The following is an 18,514-nucleotide window of genomic DNA, read 5'->3' as shown; positions in this document are numbered from 1 at the left end:
CATACCACTAATGTAACCCACCATCTCTGCAGAGTGTCGACATGTTGCATTGGCCTGCTCGATCACCAGATCTTTCTCCTGTAGAGCACATATGGGACACCATCGGACGACGAATACAGCTTCATCCACAAACTTTAACCGTCCCTGAACTGACTGACCAAAGGCAACAGGCATGGAACTCCATCCTAAAAACTGAGATCCGATACCTGTACAACTTAATACATGCACATTTGTATGGTTGCATTCAAAATTCTGGCGGTCACATCGGTTATTAATGTACCAGCGCTTCACATTGACGACATCTCATCTCGCGCTCACATTAGATCTGCCATCTTGCATCGTTTATCAATTAAATCATTTACCTAGAAAAATGTATTCCCGATATTTCATTACTCTAAAATGTAATTATGTTTTGCTGCTGCGATTTTTTCCCTCGGTGTATGATAGTTAAATTGCGTATTCTCAATTACTTACCGGCTGTTAAATGCTATCCTAACAGAAAAACATTACAAAAATTATATATGGAGTACTACTGAGTACACAATAATATCAAGTTACAGGTCACACAGCTGGGTATCTGGATATCAAGCGTTACATTTATTCCGTGCAATAGCCGGCGGCTGTGCCATATCTTTGAAGTCCTTTCAACAAGATAACTTGGACCGTGTTGCCTGTGTTGTCCTGACCTACCTTGTTGCAGAGGGTGTTCGGCTGTTGCCCTCACCAGCACTTTCTCCAATTAATAAACTCTGCCATAAAGAGAGCACGAAACAACGTACCGGTATCTGAGATAGAGTTGCTGTCCAACCAAGGTAGAACTGTTTTTGCCGCCAGAAGTGGCAGGTCTGTCTACTAAATTAAGCACGCTGTACATCCCTGGATGACCCAAAATGTATTCTTCCTACTATACTATATGAGAACAGAAGTAAATTTCGTGACTTGCTACTATTCCTGATTTTGCAATTGTAGTGACCAGTAGAGTATTTACCGGTTTTTATTGGCAGAACAGACAGAAAAAATTGAGGAACGAAATGGCGAGTTCTTTTTCTGAAGTTCTCCATGAGAAGAATACTACTTAAGCAGAAAATACTCGATAGTTTTCTACAGTTTAATTCACATCTACGTAGATGCTCCGCAAGCCACCGAGTTGCCAATGGTTCCGCAAGACGCCGAACGGTTAATGGCAGATGGTACCTGTTATTACCACTTGTCATTCCCGTTCCTGTTCCACTCACAAACAGCGTGAGGGAAAAGTGACTGTCTACGTGCATCCATACCAGCTCTAATTTCGCGTCACATGTTATAATGAAAGCACGAGAGCCGTCTGACGATGAATTGTAATGATTCTAAACGGGTAATGCTACCTTTTGAATAAAGTAACTTACATTTGTGGCTGGTTACTGTCTCAACACCATCAACAATTGTTCTGAAACAACAGCCACGGTCTCCAACCATGTCATCATATGACAAAATTGCATCTAATTTCTCTTCTGTTGTTTTCGCGGCCCTTACGTGAATCGTACGTTCGCGGCAGCAGGATCGTTCTACAGTGATCCTAAAACGCCAGTTCTTTAAACTATCACAATAGTGTTCCTCGAAAAGAACGTCGTCTTCTCTCCAGAGATTTCCAGTTGACTTCATAGAACATTTTCGTATTAATCATGTTGACCGGTAACAAATCTAGCAGCATGCCTCTGAACTGCTTCTATGTCTATATTTAATTTGACATGTTGAGGATGCCACGCACTCGAGCAATACTCAAGAATGGGTCTCACTAGTGTTGTTACGCGCTGTCCTTTATGGATGAACCACACTTCCCTTAAATTTTCCTAATGAATCGAAGTCGACTATTCGCCTTCACCACTACAATCCTCACGTGCTCGCTCAATTTCTTCTTTTGAACATTGCACCCAGATATTTAATCTAAGTCACTGTGCGAAGCAGCACACTGGCAAAGCTGAATTTCAACGTTACAAGATTGGTTTTGCTACTCATCTACGTTAACATATATCTTTCTACATTTAGAGCACGCTGCTATTTGTCACACCGACTAGAAATTCTGTCCAAGTCATCTTGTATCCTCCTACAGTTACTTAACGTTGATACCTGTATACTGCAGCGTCAGCAGAAAACAATCACGAATTGCTGCTCACCCTGTTCGTCACATCTTTCATGTATGCAGAAAATGACACACTCCTCATGGGCGCTCTTGTCGGTTCGCTTGTCACTCAAGAACGCTCGCCATCTATGATAATATACTGAGTTCCAGTACTTTTGGCGTCGCAGAGCACTCACACATCTGGGAACCTAGTCAGTATAAAAGGACCTTTGTTAACAGCCTGCAGTGGAGCACCGTGTCAAACGCTTTCCAGAAAACTAGAAATATGAAGTCCACCTGTTCCCCACCATCAATGATTTGCACGATTTGTGGAAAGAAGCTTTTGCGTCTCAAGGAAATTTATAGTATTCGAACTATGTATATGTTCAAAATTGTGCAGCAAACCCACGTTAAAGATATTGATCTCTAATTACGTCGATCCGTTCTTTTACGATTACTGTATACCCTTCTCATACTTACGTACTGCTACTTCACAACACTGTTGTTAAGCACTTCAGTCAGGCAGTTCTGCACACTACCCTTAGCAAGCCTCCTCGGCTTTGAATAACTACTGCAACCTATATCCATTATAACCTGCATACTCTACTCATGCCAAGGTAGTTCCCTACACTTTCAGCCCCATACATACCTCCATTATCATACTGATCGTACCTTGAGGCGCCAGGATGTCTCTTATCAGTGGTCTCTTCTTTTAAGCAAGTTGTGCCATAAATTTCATTTTTCTCCGATTACATACAGTACCTCCTAATTAGTAATTCAAACTGCCCATCTAATATTCTGCGTTTTTCTGTAGAACCACATTTCGAAAGCTTCTATCTTATTCTTCTTGATGATGATGATGACGATGATGTTTGGTTAGTGGGGCGCTCAACTGCGCGGTTATCAGCGCCCGTACAAATTCCCAAACTTTGCTCAGTCCAAAGTCGCTACTTTCATGAATGATGATGAAATGATGAGGACAACACAAACACCCAGTCATCTCGAGGCAGGTGAAAATACCTGACGCCGCCGGGAATCGAACCTGGGACCCTGTGCTCGGGAAGAGAGAACGCGACCGCGAGACCACGAGCTGCGGACATCATCTTCTTGTCTGTATGGCCTATCGCCCGCATTTCACTTACGCACAAGGCTGCACTGCAGACGACTAACTTCAGAAAATTTTTCGTAGCATTTAAATTTATGTTACATGTTAATAAAGTCCCTTCTTCAGAAATGCTCTTCTTGCTATTACCACTCTGCATTTTGTATTCTCTGTACCTCGGCCGTCATCAGTTATTTTTCTGCGCAAATAACGAAACTCATCTCTTATTTTCCGTGTTACGTTTAACAATGGAATTCTCTCAGCGGCGCATGCTTTAATTCGGCTACATTCCGTTACCCTTGTCTTACTATTGCTAATGTTCACCTTCTGTCCTCCTTTCAAGACACTGTCCGTCCCGTTCAACTGCCACTCCAAATCCTTTGCCATTTGTGACAGAACTAGTGTCATCGACATACCTCACAGTTTTTATTTCTTCTCCCTGAATTTTTATTCTTTATACAAATTTGTTCTTGGTTTCCTTTACTGCTTGCTCAACGTACCGGTTGGATATCGAATAGGAATCCAGAATAAATGCAGAATCTTGCGGCCAGCCAAATGTGAATTATTTGTTTGTTGACGTTAACTAGTTGTCGGACCTTTTGAGGCTCATTTTGAGGCGGTGCATGCAGAAGTGACATTTTTTTTTCATAGCATGTATTATGGCTGTATGGGCAGCATTATAGTTAATAGCTATCTGGCAGCTTCCAATTTAATTGCGTATCTACCGAAGATTATTCTTTTTCTACTATAAACAATGACTGGCAACATAAATCGATCAACATAAGTTATTATCTCACTCGCATATAACAGGTAGTCAGACGTCGATTAAAATCAATTGGTTTTTGTTACTTCATAATTCGGGAGGCATCTTTACGATCAGATCGCCGGCAGACAGTGCAATTAATGAAGAGCCAGCGGTGAACATGAAGCAAGAATTGAAATGGAAAACCAAATTTAATAATGAATGTCGTAATGCTTATTCATGGCTTAACAAGGGTATAGATAGTTGTAATTTTCACTGTACTGTGTAACTCTCATTTTTCTGTGTGTCTTACGGAGAAGACCTTAAAAAGTACTGCAGTACGGACAGCCACCGCTCCTCAGTAGGTCTCGAAAACACACACGAAAGTAAGTTCTTATTTTACCTCTCACTGAAGTACAGCGAAAGAAATTTTTTTTTTTTTTTTTTTTTTTTGTATTCTGTGTATTTCACTCAGTTACGCAGTCACCTTCACGTTTCTATGAACTGCTTAACCAATTTAGTTGCGCAGTTGTTCCATGACCAAAAATCTCTGAAAATTTTTTATGTAGTCGCGTAAGGGCAACGAAAACGATTTTCTCAACGATAGATCCGTACTCCAAAGAGCGAGTACTTAAGCAGTTACACTACTCTTCGTATTATTGCGTTTCATTCGATGCATCTGACAAAGGACAAGTTCAAAAACTTCCATTTCTCCTGAGTAAGGCAGCTGTGGAAAACTTCTCTCATGGTATAGTGAAAAAATCTAATTCAGATGCGTCAGGGACAAAAAAATAACCGGACAAGTTCAAATGGCTCTGAGAGCACTATGGGACTTAACTTCTAAGGTCATCAGTCCCCTAGAACTTAGAACTAATTAAACCTAACTAACCCAAGGGCATCACACACATCCATGCCCGAGGCAGGATTCGAACCTGCGACCGTAGCGGTCGCGCGGTTCCAGACTGTAGTGCCTAGAACCGCTCGGCCACCCCGGATGGCCTAACCGGACAAGTGTGAGTCGGACTCACGCTGTGTGTGATCCATAAAAATATAATGTTGTGTGCAGGTGGTTCACCAAAGGATTTAGATAAGTGAGTTTGAGAGTATCAAAATACACTGAAGCGCCAAAGAAACTAGTATAGGTATGTGTATTCAAATACAGAGATAGGTAAACAGCCAGAATACGGCCTGCGGTCGGCAACGCCTATATAAGAAAAGTGTGTGGCACATTTGTTAGATCGGTTACTGCTGCCACAATGGCAAATGATCAAGATTTAAGTGAGTCTGAACGTTGTGTTATAGTCGTCGAACGAGTGGTGGCCCAGCATCTCCGACGTAGCGATGAAGAGGGGATTTTTCCCGTACGACCATTTCACGAGTGTACCGTGAATTTCAGGAATCCGGTAAAACATCAAATCTCCGACGTCGCTGCGGTCGGAAAAAGATCCTGCAAGAACGGGACCAACGACGACTGACGAGAATCGTTCACTCCGACAGAAGTGAAAACCTTCCGCAGATTGCTGCAGATTTCAATTCTGGGTCATCAACAAATGTCAGCGTGTGAACCATTCAACGAAACATCATCGATATAGGTTTTCGGAACCGAAGGCCTACTCGTGTACCCTTACAAGACACAAAGCTTTACGCCTCACCTGGGCCAGTCAATACAGACATTGGACTGTTGACGACTACAAACATGTTGTCTGGTCGGACGATTCTGGTTTCAAATTGTAACGAGCGGATGGACGTGTACGGGTATGGAGACAACCTAATGGATCCATAGATCCTGCATGTCAACAGGGGAATGTTTGTGCTGGAGGAGGCTCTTTAATGGTGTGAAGTGTGTGTAGTTGGAGTGATATGGGACCCCTGATACGCAAGGATACGACTCTGACAGGTGGCACGTCAGTAAGTATCCTGTGTGATCCCCTGCATCCATTCATGTCCACTGTGCATTCCGACGGACTTTGCAGTTCCAGGAGGACAATTCGACGCCCTCACGTCCAGAATTGCTACAGAGTGGATCCAGGAACACTCTTCTGAATTTAAACGCTTCCGCTGGCCACCAAACTCGCCAGACATGAACATTATTGAGCATATCTGGGATGTCTTGCAACGTGCTGTTCAGAAGAGATTTCCACCCTATCACACTGTTACGGATTTATGGACAGACGTGCGGGATTCAAGGTGTCAATCCCCTCCAGCGCTACTTCAGACTTTAGTCGAGTCCATGCCACGTCATGTTGCACTTCTGCATGCTCGCAGGGTCCTATACCATATTAGGCAGGTGTACCAGTTTCTTTGGCTCTTCAGCATACGTGACATTCACGATTGTATCTTCTGACTGCATTGAGGTAGAAGCTTAAATTTCTTACACCGACAAAGAACAATAGACTTTACTATTTGACATAAATTTCAACTCTATACTTCTCCCCATTCTTGAGGAAAAAGTGTCTTGACAGACAAACCCTCAACAAATGGCAAAATATATTTATAATTACAAATGAACAATTTTCTAATTTTTCCTTTACTTGTACTGTGAATCCTTGCTTCTGCTGAATTTTATGGTTCTAGATCAACAGAAAGTACACTACAGGTTTTGATGAGTCAGTTTGGTAGTATCTTAATGTGTCACATAGAAGGTAGTATTTTTTTACTGTGTTGAGTTAGAAGCTTAAATTTTTTATATTGTCAAATACCCCAGACCTAAGTATTTGAAGTAAATTTTAACTTGATATCTCTAACAGTTCTTAAGTAAAAATAGGTCTTGTCACACGGACAGACACACAATCGGACAACAATGCGATGCTATACGGGTTCCATTTTTGTCGGTTGGTGCATGGAATCCGAGGAGTCTTTATCTCTCAAGAATACCACCGCTTTTTGTGCTGACAGAATCTCTCTAAATGTAGGAAAGAATAAAAGCGTATTCGCAGATCTCCACAAATAAAAGGCCATTTTTTTTTTTTTTTTTTTTTTTTTTTTGCAGCAACACGTAGCCGTAACCTCTTAAATAACGCTGCAAAGAAGGCAGCAAATGCTCTCTGAACCGACGTGAAAACTTTTGTTATTAAAGACACCTTACAGTGAATTCCATCGACCTACTGAAATAGTGAGTGAAATAAATAACATTTTTCGCTTTACTGGACGTTGAATGGTAAGTGATTTTCGAAAAGCAACAAATGTTAGGATCGTTAAATTACTCTAGTCTTGTTTCGAAAAAAAAAACTGACAAGCCTGCAGTCAGGTAATTTGTAAAAACAAATGTAATTACAAGCCAACCATCCTGCGCTTCTCTAACATCTGTTACGGGTACTGCAGGCTGGATGTTTCATCTGCAGATGATACGTGAGGAAGCAGTGTCCGTACCAAGGTTTCTGTAATGTTTTACGTATCCTCACGTTCCCGCGTCCGCTTCTATATGCATGCAACGCCGCTGCGGTTCTTCTTCCAAGCGTTTTACCGCTGTCTCGCGGAATTCTTCTACTACCACGCCGCAACACAACCGAGACTCCTCTGGCGGTAAACTCGTTATGCTGGGAATCCTGCGGGCTCCTGAGACCCTTCACCGCAGCCACGGGCTCGGCTGCCGCCAACTCGCGAACGGGATTTGCTGACAGCCACTAAGCCACGCTCTCGACGTTTCGGCGCACGTTTCTCATCCTCCCGCGCACCTCTGCGCTGAGACAACAGCGCCGTGTGATATTCGGCGCTTGCGACTGCAGCCCTGTTTCTCAGGAGACGGATAACAACGCGCAGAGTGGATTGTGGCGAAAACGAAGCGCCTCGCAACGCGACGCTGGCGGACCATGCATTACCGTGTATTACCGCGCGCGACAGGTCGGAGATTGCTTGGGCGCAACGAGATGCTCGCCATTAAAATTAAAACGCCGAGAAGGCGGCATGTACCGAAATCTCAAACTGGCATCAAGTTTACTGCAGCCTTCCTTGTATAAATGATCAGGATTTCGGCGCCAACGCGCAAAGTACACTGGTCTGCAAAACTGAAGGACGAAAGTAACTTTCGCGTTACGTGTTACTGCTGAGTACTAGGTTGATACCTAAGTTCGTACCGTTTCTGTTTTGCATGTTGGTATTCCAGTTGTTGTGGGTTTATCTACCAAGCACCATTTTTTATTTGTAGTTCAATGTTTCTGTTGGTATTTACATATTGTCATTTCATCATTTACAGATAGTGAGTGGAGCTATGGACTCCAGAAAATGGAATGCCAAGTGGAGGAACCTGAACATTTCCGACATAATCTTCTGTTTGAGTTCAATAGAGGGATGACAGCAGCTGAGGCAGCAAGAAACATTTGCGCATTGTATGTGGTGCTACAGAAGAATTCTGAAGATTAGGGGTAGATCACATAACTAATGAGGAAGTATTGAATAGAATTGAGGAGATGAGAAATTTGTGGCACAGCTTGACTAGAAGAAGGGATAGGTCGGTAGGACGTATTCTGAGGCATCAAGGGATCACTAATTTAGTATTAGAGGGCAGCATGGAGGTTAAAAATCGAAGAGGGAGGCCAAGAGATGAATACACTACGCAGATTCAGAAGGATGTAGGTTGCAGTAGGTACTGGGAGATTAAGAAGCTTGCACAGGATAGAGTAGCATGGAGAGCTGCATCAAACCAGTCTTTGGACTGAAGACCACAACAACAACATGGGGATAATCCCTCTAGACAGAATACGACAAGAAAGCGCTTTTCTCGATTTGAGGAGGATCGTTTCGACATTTGTTACTCTCCACATTCAGAATGACCATCGGGGTTTGATGAAGATAGTTTAAGCGCATTAAACCACAATGATGCACGTCAGTGTACTCGAAAACTAGAAAATGTGATGAACTGTGATCATTTTACCATCATGACACATTTGCATGTAATTGTGAAGGTTCAACTGCCTTGTGTATGGGTACCACATGCTCTAAGCCAAAATCACAAGAATCTGCAGGTGGTTGGTTGATCTGGGGGAGGGAACCAAACAGCGGGGTCATCGGTCTTGTCGGATCTACATCTATATGAATACTCTGCAATTCACATGTAAGTGTTTGGCAGCGGGTTCATCGAACCACAATCATACTATCTCTCTACCATTCCACTCCCGAACAGTGCGCGGGAAAAACGAACACCTAAACCTTTCTGTTCGAGCTCTGATTTCTCTTATTTTATTTTGATGATCATTCCTACCTGTGTAGGTTGGCCTCAACAAAATATTTTCGCATTCGGAAGAGAAAGTTGGTGGCTGAGATTTCGTAAATAGATCTCGCCGCGAAGAAAAACGTCTTTGCTTTAAAGACTTCCATCCCAACACGCGTATCATATCTGCCACACACTCTCCCCTATTACGTGATAATACAAAACGAGCTGCCCTTTTTTGCACCCCCTCGATGTCATCCGTCAATCCCACCTGGTAAGAATCCCACACCGCGGAGCAATACTCCAACAGAGGACGAACGAGTGTAGTGTAAGCTGTCTCTTTAGTGGAATTGTTGCATCTTCTAAGTGTCCTGCCAATGAAACGCAACCTTTGGCTCGCCTTCCCCACAGCATTATCTATGTGGTCTTTCCAACTGAAGTTGTTCGTGATTTTAACACCCAGGTACTTAGTTGAATTGACAGCCTCGAGAATTGTACTATTTATCGAGTAATTTGGAACTCATGTGGATCACCTCACACTTTTCGTTATTCAGCGTCAACTGCCACCTGCCACACCATACAGCAATCTTTTCTAAATCGCTTTGCAACTGATACTGGTCTTCGGATGACCTTACTAGACGGTAAATTACAGCATCAATCTGCGAACAACCTAAGAGAACTGTTCAGATTGTCACCCAGGTCATTTATATAGATCAAGAACAGCAGAGGTCCCAGGACGCTTCCCTGGGGAACACCTGATATCACTTCAGTTTTGCTCGAGGATTTGCCGTCTATTACTACGAACTGTGATCTTCCTGACGGGAAATCACGAATCCAGTCGCACAACTGAAACGATTCCCCATTGGCCCGCAGCTTGATTAGAAGTCGCTTATGAGGAACGGTGTCAAAAGCTTTCCTGAAATCCAGAAATACGAAATCAACCTGAGATCCCCTGTCGATAGCGGCCATTACTTCGTGCGAATAAAGAGCTAGCTGCGTTGCACAATAACGATGTTTTCTGAAACCATGCTGATTACGTATCAATAGATCGTTCCCTTCGAGGTGATTCATAATGTTTGGATACAGTATATGCTCCAAAACCCTACTGCAAACCGACGTCAATGGTATAGGTCTGTAGTTCGATGGATTACTCCTACTATCCTTCTGAAACGCTGGTGCGACCTGCGCAATTTTCCAATCTGTAGATACAGATCTATCGGTGAGAGAGCGGTTGTATATGATTGCCAAGTAGGGAGCTATTGTATCAGCGTAATCTGAAAGGAACCTAATCGATATACAATCTGGACCTGAAGACTTGCCCGTATCAAGCGATTTGAGTTGCTTCGCAACCCCTAAGGTATCTACTTCTAAGAAACTCATGCTAGCAGCTGTTCGTGTTTTAAATCTGGAATATTCCATTCGTCTTCCCTGGTGAAGGAATTTCGGAAAACTGCGTTCAATAACTCCGCTTTAGCGGCACAGTCGTCGGTAACAGTACCATCGCCAACGCGCAGCGAAGGTATTGACTGCGTCTTGTCACTTGTGTACTTTACATACGACCAGAATTTCTTCGGATTTTCTACCAAATTTCGAGACAATGTTTCGTTGTGGAACCTATTAAAGGCATCTCGCATTGAAGTCCGTGCCAAATTTCGCGCGTCTGTGAGGGAAGGATGAGAAAGGAAATCGACAGTGTGCTTTCAAAGGAACGACCCTGGCACTTGCCTGAAGCGATTTAGCTAAATCACGGAAAACCTAAATCAGGATGTGCCGTTGCCCCGAATGCGAGTCCAGTGTGCTAACCACTGCACCAAATCGCTCGGTCTGCAGGTAGCCTAATGTGCACCTCTGCTTCCTCGTCATCAATTGGCTCGTGAGCAACACCTACCATTCCTATCCTGTTGTGTGGTAACGGGCGAGTCGTCGCGCCCTGAAAATATTCCAAGTTCGGAGGAAGCAGGGGCCGCAGGGGCCGCTCGGCGGGCGCGGGCGTCTCGGAAAGCCGACCACGTGGTGGCCGGACGCTGGCCGAAGCAAGAGGGATCCAGCCGCGTGGCTGGGAATTCCATGATGACGCTGTGTTGATGAAGGAGACACGCTGGGAGTGCCAAAGATGGCGGACTTTGTGAAGCCTTAACGGCAGACATTTCACAGTTCGTATAGAAATTAATAGTTGCCAGATGAATCATGATACCTCAAAAGGAAACAAGTACATTACTAATATTGGCACAATGATTCTGATGGTGTAAGCAGATTTTCGATATCTTTATTGGTTTAAGCTTTAGTGTCTGTCAGTAAATTATACAAGTAAGATCCAGCAACGAATTTCCAAAATGTGAACGCTTGATCCGATTTTGTCGATCGCCATGTCTTTAGAAAGCTATTAATGTAAACTTAAATTCGTATGAATTACAGGCGTGTAACTTGAGTAGTACATGAGTTATTGGAGGTCAAAGTGGCTGATTACTATGGATCGTGTCAGGCCATAGACCCCCTAAGTACTCCACAGTTACATGAAAAAACGGTAGCAGCATGCTTATAAATATATTTATTCATTTATGTCTTTGTTTATATCCGACATATACTATTCATGATGAAATTGGTTAAATATTTACTGTGTTTTAGAAAGCACAGAGACATTAGGCTACTGGTCTAGCTTTTGTTGCTATTCCTTTGATATATGTTTATTTAATTTGTTTAGGTATTTAATAATGTTTAGTAGAGCTTGTTTTTGTTCCAACTGTAGGGATATTTAATTAATTTCAAGTTATTTACATGTAAAACCAGTATTTTGTATGTGTTTCAATATCTTTACGAGTGCACATTGTCTTGGAGACATGGAGGGAGTGCTCTAGCCAATCACAGCGCTAGTTACTAAGAGAGAGGTATTGAGGATGGGTAGGAGCATTGTTTCCGGAGAGGACACGGGGGAGTTCAGAAGAGTGCGGCGCGAGGGAGAGTCGCACAGGAGTTAGAGTGCGGCACAGGACACGGGAAGTGGTGGACGCGACGGCGCTAGGGACGCATCGTCTCGAGCGAGACTTGGAGCGTGGAACGGTTTGCGCGTGGTCGCGAGAGAGAGAAATACTTCGGAGTGCCGACTTGCGTACTTGTGGGATTTCCGTGGTTTCTACAGTGAAGACGTAGTGTGCATTTAGACGAGAATATCTCGCAAGCTCGTCGTTGTTCATGACTAATTACATGCAGTACGAATCTATTGTTTTCCCTGTTATTCAACTTATGTTTTATTTAATTGCTGGACCATCGACACCAATAAGTGTTTTGCAGAAATATACCACATTCTCAGAAATACTTCTACTATTGTACTCATCATTTAAAGTTGTCAAAATAGTACCTGAAGATTTTATTTAATTGCAATCTTTCATTTATAAATTTATATGTTACTTTCATAATTCGCAATTGCTGAGTGATAGAAACCATCGACCATTCGATTCACGTGTGTATTCTTATCGTATACTGTAGATCCAGCAGTATTTGGCCTGTAATGCGGCAACTACGTATCCCAGCCCCTAGACAACAAAACCAGCCAAAACTTAAATGTTTCAGCTCTGAGTCAGAGGGTATGTAGTAGAGGGCCACCAACACCTCATTTATTTCATTCATTTATTATTTGAAAGCCCACACTGTATTGTTTCTGGTGATGCTAACGTAAGAAAAAAATGGTTGATCCCAAACAAAGCAGCAGTTCCCCTTAAAGACACCAGTGCGCATCCACAGAAGGTAATGTTATGCATCTGGTCGAATAACAACTGTGTGATGTACTACGAATTGCTTCCCCGAGATGCAACCCTTCTACTGACATTTATTTTCTACAACCGAGACGTCTTGCAGACGCTTTCAAAGAACAACTACCAGGAATACTGTGTAAAGTAATGCTTCTCCCCGACTCTGCACGCCCGCGTTCTGCTAGACTGACAGAAAAGCACTGCACACCGGGTGGGTTGGGAAGTCATTCCGTACGCACCTTATACACCTGATCTTGCGCTCTAAGATTGTCACCTTTTCCGCTCTCTATTAAACGACCTTCAAGGAACGTTCTTTCCTGATGAAAATGCGCTCCGAACTTGACTCGATGAATTCTTCGCCACAAAACTACATTGTTTGTGTAGCCGCGGAACCGAAAAGTTACCCCAGTGTTGGAGGGCTGTTGTAAATAGTGAAGGTGACTATATTATTAATGACTATAGTCTATGTTGTACATACCTGTTGCGTTTATTAAACTTATGGAAAAACTGTGCGAACTTATGCACCTACCGAACAATGTAGCTGGATCCAGCTTGGACCATATATTGAAAGAACTGCTACAGTGTAATACAGAAGGTAACTGAAAGAAACGCGCGCTGAGACCAACAGAAATGGTACTTCATTTCAAAGACAATAATTACACTGCAGGTACCGTGATTTGTGATGTCCTCCCCCCCCTTCCCCCCTCCCCACCCCTCCCTCCCTCCGGACATTACAAAAGGCGGGACGTGACTCTTGATAGAGCGCCTGATCAACACTGATGGCAGTGCGTGTGAGCACAAGGTTGGTAAGGAGTTCTTGTCGTGGGGCGTTGCGTTGCCCCAGCAGCGCTCTGGGCCACTGCTGCAAGATACTCGGTGCATGCGAACGTGCTGCAATGTTTCTCCACACCCCTCACGTGCTCGGTGGGATTTAAGACGGAGGAATGGGCGGGCTCGTCCATTTGCCGTGAAGCAAAGCAAGCGCTGCATCGTGTGTGAGGTACAGATGCGAGCGAGTGTGCCGGGACTTAACCCAGTTCACTGTTACTAGCGCCACGTCACCTTAACGCGTCTGCGCGTAGCGCACAAGTATTACACCACAATTAAGTATGAAATTAAAAATCAAAATTTGCGTTTAAATCTTTGTTAAAATATGGTTTAGTGTTATAATGTTCTAAATACCAAGTCTTTATGTTCTAGACTTAATAGTTGACGTAAAAATGACTTTTAAGAGAAAAATAAGTGGCGCTAAATAATGAAGCTAGAAAGCCAGAATTTGGTCATAAGGTGCAGTTGGAGCTCATAAGTAAGTGGTGCAGGTTTCCAAAACCATATAACAAAAATTAACACCGGAATCCACATTTTTAGGAAAAATCAGAGGCTCTAAATAATGGACTTAGAAGCATGAAAATTTGTTTTATGCTTCAGTTCACCCCAGAAATAATAACTGGAAGACCACGTTAAGCTACCTCTTATAGTTTTTGAGTAATTAAGTAAAAAACCAATCTTGTAACTAAAATGTACCCAATTGCTGTAGATTAAGTACCTGTGATTTTAATGATAGAGAATTTTGGTTAAAGTGGATGATAAAACATACCAAGTGATACGGCTATACTAAATTTGAGATTTGTAGTATCAATAACTGCTGACATAAGTTCTAGTAAAGATTTGGTTCAGAGGTAACGATCTACCGTTAGCTTCACTATAAAAATTCTACAAGGCGAAGTTTTCATTGCCGGCCGAAGTGGCCGTGCGGTTAAAGGCGCTGCAGTCTGGAACCGCAAGACCGCTACGGTCGCAGGTTCGAATCCTGCCTCGGGCATGGATGTTTGTGATGTCCTTAGGTTAGTTAGGTTTAACTAGTTCTAAGTTCTAGGGGACTAATGACCTCAGCAGTTGAGTCCCATAGTGCTCAGAGCCATTTGAACCATTTGAAGTTTTCATTCTAGCGAGCTGAAACTTTTTTTTGTGATTTCAAACAACATAACTGAATACAAAGAAAAATTAATGAATTTCTGAATTAATTTGTAACCATGTTATCAAAGATTATGTGCCCGAGAAAGCGGTCATTCGGAAGCTACTGCAGTATGCAGATAGACGTAGACAACAAACGTTCCCTCGGCCGTCCGCTCCGGTACCTACATAAATACAGCCCGAGAGGCAGTAAAAAGGTTCACTTCGCATTGAGGTACTGTAAGGTCCACGCGTGTTAAACGTTGGATCGCGCTCTGCCTCGGATGCAGAGCCGAACTGTTACAAAGCGCGTATTTTGCGGTAAAACGGATAGTGAACTCGCTAGGACTGTACACCGTTCTGGATCGTTTAGAATTCGCAAAAGTAACTGTTGGTGTGCCGTCAGTGTGAATTACAATTCCGCGTGGCAAGTGGTGACTTTATTTCCACTTTTATGGCGAGCGTTAATTTTTAACTTTTATTGCAAACTTTTCTTTCAGTAATTTTAGTCAGGGCGAAAGGCAATTTGGTAGGAACGTACCGTAGAGGTCGCCTCTGAACTAATAAATGTGTTGCTGGAATAGAAAGACTTTCTTTCACTTGGAAATAGTAAATTTCCAAGTGTTGTGTGTGACAAACTTTACGTAATACAAATTTTGACTCGAACTTTATACTTTTATTTGAAATCATAGTCCTGATCCCGCAAAGAACTAGGAGAATAGAAACTGTTCTTTCAGTGGGTTGGACCAGAATGTGGCCGTGCAGACTGGAAACTAAGGTCAGTATGTTTCCCTTCGCTTTCTGGCTGACCACAAAATTAGTTGCCAGGTCGCGTGGTATAGACGGCTAACAAACAAATGATTAACTTTTGCCCGCCGCCCCACAGCCGCATATTCTCTCGTTCCAAGAGCTCCTCTACCTCTGAAGCTCGATGTGGTCACACATTATCATCCAGTATAATGGTCAGGGCCGAATGCACCTGTCAAAAGACGCACATAGTGAAGGAGTGACGTGTCACATTAACGGTGACTGGTGAGTTCACTGTGTTCGCAGATTTAGAGGTCTGTACGCCAGAAACATTACGAATCCCGACATCGTAACTCGTGGACCACCAAAACGATCATATTCGACAGTGCTCCTGGGTGTATTATATGTTCCCACCTTTCGCCATATGAAGGTCTGTGATGCACCCAGGAATGTAGTCTAGTGCAGCTCGATGATCTCTTGGAATGAGTGGATATTCGGTGAATGGAATAGCCTGCCCGTTACCCTGCCTTAACTCCGTTGATTTCTGGTCAGTGAGAACTACTAATCTGAAGGGCCAATAGATATCAAATGACAGCATAATTAGAAACTTCTACTTCCTTCTAATCTTGTAGCCTCAATAATAAAAGAACCCCTATCACTATTTAAATACTTTATACTTCACTCTCTCTGAACAAAACTTGTAAATAAAAACACTGGGAAAAAAGGTCAGGTGTTTTGTGAAAAGATTTATCTAAAAGCAGCAAATACGAGGACGTGCTGAAAGCTAATGCTTCCGAATATTTTATGTGAAAACTCCTAAACCTTTTAAATAAAATAAACGTTATTAACATTCTATATATATATTCTTTATGTCTCAGCACGGTAACCCTGGCGTTAAACGCATTTTTCCCAATGAGAGACCACTTCGTTTATACCGTCACTGTACAACGCTTGACTTTGTTGACGGAGCCACAATCTCATTTCTGCTTGCACCGATTAATACTGAGAAAGTAAAGTCCTCGAAGGTGTTATTTAAGTTTTTGGAACAGATGAAAATCCATCGGGAACAAGTCTGGAACGTATAGAGGACGATCGACGACAGTGAACGAAAGGCGTCGGATTGTTGTAGATGTCGCAATGCTCCTGTGCCATTGACATTTTCATGCTGAAGGAGACGGTGCTCCATGTGCGGACGAACTCGAAACTCGCCGTTTTTCACGCACCGACATAGTTACAGCACACACAACATATTCTCGAAAAACGCAAACAGCAAGGAGGCTTAATATTTTGGATTGCACGGTGAAGAAGTAAAACTTACGTTTTTCCGTGTCCTAAAAGCAGCCGTAAGCCGACCAACGAACGTGAATACATGAAGTATTACAAAACTACCTAGTGTCCAGTTAACTTGTTTCCACAACACAACAGCAAGTTTCAATAGTATCACACATATGTAAGTTCACATTTTTATATTTGTTCTGTATATTGGTCAAGCAGTAAAGGAAACAAAAGAAAAATTCGGAGTAGAGATTAAAATCCATGGAGAATAAATAAAAACCTTGAAGTTCGCCGATGACATTGTAATTCTGTCAGAGACAGCAAAGGGCCTGGAAGAACAGCTGAAGGGAACGGAGAGTGTCTTGAAAGGATGATATAAGATGAACATCAACAAAAGCAAAACGAGGATAATGGAATGCAGTCGAATTAAGTCGGGTGATGCTGAGGGAATTAGATTAGGAAATGAGACACTTAAAGTAGTAAAGGAGTTTTGCTATTTGGGGAGCAAAATACTGATGATGGTCGAAGTAGAGAGGATATAAAATGTAGACTGGCAATGGCAAGGAAAGCGTTTCTGAAGAAGAGAAATTTGTTAACATCGAGTATTGATTTAAGTGTCAGGAAGTCGTTTCTAAAAGTACAGGGTTATTACAAATGATTGAAGCGATTTCACAGCTCTACAATAACTTTATTATTTGACATATTTTCACAATGCTTTGCACACACATACAAAAACTCAAAAAGTTTTTTTAGGCATTCACAAATGTTCGATATGTGCCCCTTTAGTGATTCGGCAGACATCAAGCCGATAATCAAGTTCCTCCCACACTCGGCGCAGCATGTCCCCGTCAATGAGTTCGAAAGCATCGTTGATGCGAGCTCGCAGTTCTGGCACGTTTCTTGGTAGAGGAGGTTTAAACACTGAATCTTTCACATAACCGCATAGAAAGAAATCGCATGGGGTTAAGTCGGGAGAGCGTGGAGGCCATGACATGAATTGCTGATCATGATCTCCACCACGACCGATCCATCGGTTTTCCAATCTCCTGTTTAAGAAATGCCGAACATCATGATGGAAGTGCGGTGGAAGTTGAAGTCGGCGCTGTCGGTCTCCAGTTGTGGCATGAGCCAATTTTCCAGCATGTCCAGATACACGTGTCCTGTAACGTTTTTTTCGCAGAAGAAAAGAGGCCGTAAACTTTAAACCGTAAGATTGCACAAAACACGTTAACTTTTGGTGAATTGCGAATTTGCTGCACGAATGTGTCAGGATTCTCTACCGCCCAGATTCGCACATCGTGTCTGTTCACTTCACCATTAAGAAAAAATGTTGCTTCATCACTGAAAACACAAAGAAACACTGATTACCTAAAAAAGGCACAATTAAACGGTCACCAGCCCGTTAGCGCAATGAACCTCCAGAATCCTGAGAAAGGTAATGGCAAAGAATTTTTAAGCAAACAATCAGGCATGGCAACAGAAGGTTGTCATGCTTTTCTACAGCATAACTGTTTACCAGAAAATAAATGAATCAGAAAGCACCGAGTTTCTAGTTTATTATTCTGAAGTAGTAAATTTTGAAAGTAACGTTAAAAGATATTAATGGCTAAATAAATGACTGGCTTAACTTAAACTTTGTTATGGAAAAAAATAACTTTCAGTAACCTCAGTGTAACGTATTGCAGAATTTAGAAAAGAGCAGGCA

Source organism: Schistocerca americana, chromosome 7 (genome assembly GCF_021461395.2).
Source record: "Schistocerca americana isolate TAMUIC-IGC-003095 chromosome 7, iqSchAmer2.1, whole genome shotgun sequence".
Taxonomy (NCBI): Eukaryota; Metazoa; Arthropoda; class Insecta; order Orthoptera; family Acrididae; genus Schistocerca; species Schistocerca americana.
Note: the sequence above shows the minus strand (reverse complement) of the source record.